We start from the raw sequence: 6,000 nt of genomic DNA, 5'->3' as shown, positions 1-6,000 counted from the left end.
CGTGACCCTCTCTACTCTTTCGCGCATGCTATGCGGGTGATATGATGATACCATGCCAAGGTTCAACATTTTCAGGTTTCATTTTGTAGTGATTTTCAATTTCACGGTCATTTAGCTCTCTAAAACAATTAGGTAAATGACCGAAAAACTACAAATGATGTCAGAACATGTTGGAAATTGATGACGTCACTTTGAATGCTGCATACTGAACACAAAAGAAGTCCGGAGTTCAAATAAGTTTAAAAAACATTGAAGTGGCCGTGTAACAGATGAGTTCTCGTCCGAACCCTGATACTCCGAAAGAGTATGTCCAGTTTGTACACGAATTGCGTCCAGTTTTTGCCGTGACCCTCTCTACTCTTTCGCGCATGCTATGCGGGTGATATGATGATACCATGCCAAGTTTCAACATTTTCAGGATTCATTTTGTAGTGATTTTCAATTTCACGGTCATTTAGCTCTCTAAAACAATTAGGTAAATGACCGAAAAACAACAAATGATGTCAGAACATGTTGGAAATTGATGACGTCGCTTTGAATGCTGCATACTGAACACAAAAGAAGTCCGGAGTTCAAATAAGTTTAAAAAACATTGAAGTGGCCGTGTAACAGATGAGTTCTCGTCCGAAACCCTGATACTCCGAAAGAGTATGTCCAGTTTGTACACGAATTGCGTCCAGTTTTTGCCCTGACCCTCTCTACTCTTTCGCGCATGCTATGCGGGTGATATGATTATACCATGCCAAGGTTCAACATTTTCAGGTTTCATTTTGTAGTGATTTTCAATTTCACGGTGATTTAGCTCTCTAAAACAATTAGGTAAATGACCGAAAAACAACAAATGATGTCAGAACATGTTGGAAATTGATGACGTCGCTTTGAATGCTGCATACTGAACACAAAAGAAGTCCGGAGTTCAAATAAGTTTAAAAAACATTGAAGTGGCCGTGTAACAGATGAGTTCTCGTCCGAAACCCTGATACTCCGAAAGAGTATGTCCAGTTTGTACACGAATTGCGTCCAGTTTTTGCCGTGACCCTCTCTACTCTTTCGCGCATGCTATGCGGGTGATATGATTATACCATGCCAAGGTTCAACATTTTCAGGTTTCATTTTGTAGTGATTTTCAATTTCACGGTGATTTAGCTCTCTAAAACAATTAGGTAAATGACCGAAAAACAACAAATGATGTCAGAACATGTTGGAAATTGATGACGTCGCTTTGAATGCTGCATACTGAACACAAAAGAAGTCCGGAGTTCAAATAAGTTTAAAAAACATTGAAGTGGCCGTGTAACAGATGAGTTCTCGTCCGAAACCCTGATACTCCGAAAGAGTATGTCCAGTTTGTACACGAATTGCGTCCAGTTTTTGCCGTGACCCTCTCTACTCTTTCGCGCATGCTATGCGGGTGATATGATGATACCATGCCAAGGTTCAACATTTTCAGGTTTCATTTTGTAGTGATTTTCAATTTCACGGTCATTTAGCTCTCTAAAACAATTAGGTAAATGACCGAAAAACAACAAATGATGTCAGAACATGTTGGAAATTGATGACGTCGCTTTGAATGCTGCATACTGCACACAAAAGAAGTCCGGAGTTCATATAAGTTTAAAAAACATTGAAGTGGCCGTGTAACAGATGAGTTCTCGTCCGAAACCCTGATACTCCGAAAGACTATGTCCAGTTTGTACACGAAGTGCGTCCAGTTTTGGCCATGACCCTCTCTACCCTTTCGCGCATGCTATGCGGGTGATATGATGATACCATGCTAAGTTTCAACATTTTCAGGATTCATTTTGTAGTGATTTTCAATTTCACGGTCATTTAGCTCTCTAAAACAATTACGTAAATGACCGAAAAACAACAAATGATGTCAGAATATGTTGGAAATTGATGACGTCACTTTGAATGCTGCATACTGAACACAAAAGAAGTCCGGAGTTCTAATAAGTTTAAAAAACATTGAAGTGGCCGTGTAACAGATGAGTTCTTGTCCGAAACCCTGATACTCCGAAAGAGTATGTCCAGTTTGTACACGAAGTGCGTCCAGTTTTTGCCATGACCCTCTCTACTCTTTCGCGCGTGCTATGCGGGTGATATGATGATACCATGCCAAGTTTCAACATTTTCAGGATTCATTTTGTAGTGATTTTCAATTTCACGGTCATTTAGCTCTCTAAAACAATTAGGTAAATGACCGAAAAACAACAAATGATGTCAGAACATGTTGGAAATTGATGACGTCGCTTTGAATGCTGCATACTGAACACAAAAGAAGTCCAGAGTTCAAATAAGTTTAGAAGTGGCCGTGTAACAGATGAGTTCTCGTCCGAAACCCTGATACTCCGAAAGAGTACGTCCAGTTTGTACATGAATTGCGTCCAGTTTTTGCCGTGACCCTCTCTACTCTTTCGCGCATGCTATGCGGGTGATATGATGATACCATGCCAAGGTTCAACATTTTCAGGTTTCATTTTGTAGTGATTTTCAATTTCACGGTCATTTAGCTCTCTAAAACAATTAGGTAAATGACCGAAAAACTACAAATGATGTCAGAACATGTTGGAAATTGATGACGTCGCTTTGAATGCTGCATACTGAACACAAAAGAAGTCCGGAGTTCAAATAAGTTTAAAAAACATTGAAGTGGCCGTGTAACAGATGAGTTCTCGTCCGAACCCTGATACTCCGAAAGAGTATGTCCAGTTTGTACACGAATTGCGTCCAGTTTTTGCCGTGACCCTCTCTACTCTTTCGCGCATGCTATGCGGGTGATATGATGATACCATGCCAAGTTTCAACATTTTCAGGATTCATTTTGTAGTGATTTTCAATTTCACGGTCATTTAGCTCTCTAAAACAATTAGGTAAATGACCGAAAAACAACAAATGATGTCAGAACATGTTGGAAATTGATGACGTCGCTTTGAATGCTGCATACTGAACACAAAAGAAGTCCGGAGTTCAAATAAGTTTAAAAAACATTGAAGTGGCCGTGTAACAGATGAGTTCTCGTCCGAAACCCTGATACTCCGAAAGAGTATGTCCAGTTTGTACACGAATTGCGTCCAGTTTTTGCCCTGACCCTCTCTACTCTTTCGCGCATGCTATGCGGGTGATATGATTATACCATGCCAAGGTTCAACATTTTCAGGTTTCATTTTGTAGTGATTTTCAAGTTCACGGTGATTTAGCTCTCTAAAACAATTAGGTAAATGACCGAAAAACAACAAATGATGTCAGAACATGTTGGAAATTGATGACGTCGCTTTGAATGCTGCATACTGAACACAAAAGAAGTCCGGAGTTCAAATAAGTTTAAAAAACATTGAAGTGGCCGTGTAACAGATGAGTTCTCGTCCGAAACCCTGATACTCCGAAAGAGTATGTCCAGTTTGTACACGAATTGCGTCCAGTTTTTGCCGTGACCCTCTCTACTCTTTCGCGCATGCTATGCGGGTGATATGATGATACCATGCCAAGGTTCAACATTTTCAGGTTTCATTTTGTAGTGATTTTCAATTTCACGGTCATTTAGCTCTCTAAAACAATTAGGTAAATGACCGAAAAACAACAAATGATGTCAGAATATGTTGGAAATTGATGACGTCACTTTGAATGCTGCATACTGAACACAAAAGAAGTCCGGAGTTCTAATAAGTTTAAAAAACATTGAAGTGGCCGTGTAACAGATGAGTTCTCGTCCGAAACCCTGATACTCCGAAAGAGTATGTCCAGTTTGTACACGAAGTGTGTCCAGTTTTTGCCATGACCCTCTCTACTCTTTCGCGCGTGCTATGCGGGTGATATGATGATACCATGCCAAGTTTCTACATTTTCAGGATTCATTTTGTAGTGATTTTCAATTTCACGGTCATTTAGCTCTCTAAAACAATTAGGTAAATGACCGAAAAACAACAAATGATGTCAGAACATGTTGGAAATTGATGACGTCGCTTTGAATGCTGCATACTGAACACAAAAGAAGTCCAGAGTTCAAATAAGTTTAGAAGTGGCCGTGTAACAGATGAGTTCTCGTCCGAAACCCTGATACTCCGAAAGAGTACGTCCAGTTTGTACATGAATTGCGTCCAGTTTTTGCCGTGACCCTCTCTACTCTTTCGCGCATGCTATGCGGGTGATATGATGATACCATGCCAAGGTTCAACATTTTCAGGTTTCATTTTGTAGTGATTTTCAATTTCACGGTCATTTAGCTCTCTAAAACAATTAGGTAAATGACCGAAAAACTACAAATGATGTCAGAACATGTTGGAAATTGATGACGTCGCTTTGAATGCTGCATACTGAACACAAAAGAAGTCCGGAGTTCAAATAAGTTTAAAAAACATTGAAGTGGCCGTGTAACAGATGAGTTCTCGTCCGAACCCTGATACTCCGAAAGAGTAAGTCCAGTTTGTACACGAATTGCGTCCAGTTTTTGCCGTGACCCTCTCTACTCTTTCGCGCATGCTATGCGGGTGATATGATGATACCATGCCAAGTTTCAACATTTTCAGGATTCATTTTGTAGTGATTTTCAATTTCACGGTCATTTAGCTCTCTAAAACAATTAGGTAAATGACCGAAAAACAACAAATGATGTCAGAACATGTTGGAAATTGATGACGTCGCTTTGAATGCTGCATACTGAACACAAAAGAAGTCCGGAGTTCAAATAAGTTTAAAAAACATTGAAGTGGCCGTGTAACAGATGAGTTCTCGTCCGAAACCCTGATACTCCGAAAGAGTATGTCCAGTTTGTACACGAATTGCGTCCAGTTTTTGCCCTGACCCTCTCTACTCTTTCGCGCATGCTATGCGGGTGATATGATTATACCATGCCAAGGTTCAACATTTTCAGGTTTCATTTTGTAGTGATTTTCAATTTCACGGTGATTTAGCTCTCTAAAACAATTAGGTAAATGACCGAAAAACAACAAATGATGTCAGAACATGTTGGAAATTGATGACGTCGCTTTGAATGCTGCATACTGAACACAAAAGAAGTCCGGAGTTCAAATAAGTTTAAAAAACATTGAAGTGGCCGTGTAACAGATGAGTTCTCGTCCGAAACCCTGATACTCCGAAAGAGTATGTCCAGTTTGTACACGAATTGCGTCCAGTTTTTGCCCTGACCCTCTCTACTCTTTCGCGCATGCTATGCGGGTGATATGATTATACCATGCCAAGGTTCAACATTTTCAGGTTTCATTTTGTAGTGATTTTCAATTTCACGGTGATTTAGCTCTCTAAAACAATTAGGTAAATGACCGAAAAACAACAAATGATGTCAGAACATGTTGGAAATTGATGACGTCGCTTTGAATGCTGCATACTGAACACAAAAGAAGTCCGGAGTTCAAATAAGTTTAAAAAACATTGAAGTGGCCGTGTAACAGATGAGTTCTCGTCCGAAACCCTGATACTCCGAAAGAGTATGTCCAGTTTGTACACGAATTGCGTCCAGTTTTTGCCGTGACCCTCTCTACTCTTTCGCGCATGCTATGCGGGTGATATGATTATACCATGCCAAGGTTCAACATTTTCAGGTTTCATTTTGTAGTGATTTTCAATTTCACGGTGATTTAGCTCTCTAAAACAATTAGGTAAATGACCGAAAAACAACAAATGATGTCAGAACATGTTGGAAATTGATGACGTCGCTTTGAATGCTGCATACTGAACACAAAAGAAGTCCGGAGTTCAAATAAGTTTAAAAAACATTGAAGTGGCCGTGTAACAGATGAGTTCTCGTCCGAAACCCTGATACTCCGAAAGAGTATGTCCAGTTTGTACACGAATTGCGTCCAGTTTTTGCCGTGACCCTCTCTACTCTTTCGCGCATGCTATGCGGGTGATATGATGATACCATGCCAAGGTTCAACATTTTCAGGTTTCATTTTGTAGTGATTTTCAATTTCACGGTCATTTAGCTCTCTAAAACAATTAGGTAAATGACCGAAAAACAACAAATGATGTCAGAACATGTTG

Source organism: Triticum urartu, chromosome 7A (assembly GCF_056163025.1).
Source record: "Triticum urartu cultivar PI428250 chromosome 7A, HENAU_Tu73, whole genome shotgun sequence".
NCBI lineage: Eukaryota > Viridiplantae > Streptophyta > Magnoliopsida > Poales > Poaceae > Triticum > Triticum urartu.
The sequence above is the reverse complement of the archived record's forward strand: the minus strand, read 5'-3'. Positions refer to the sequence as shown.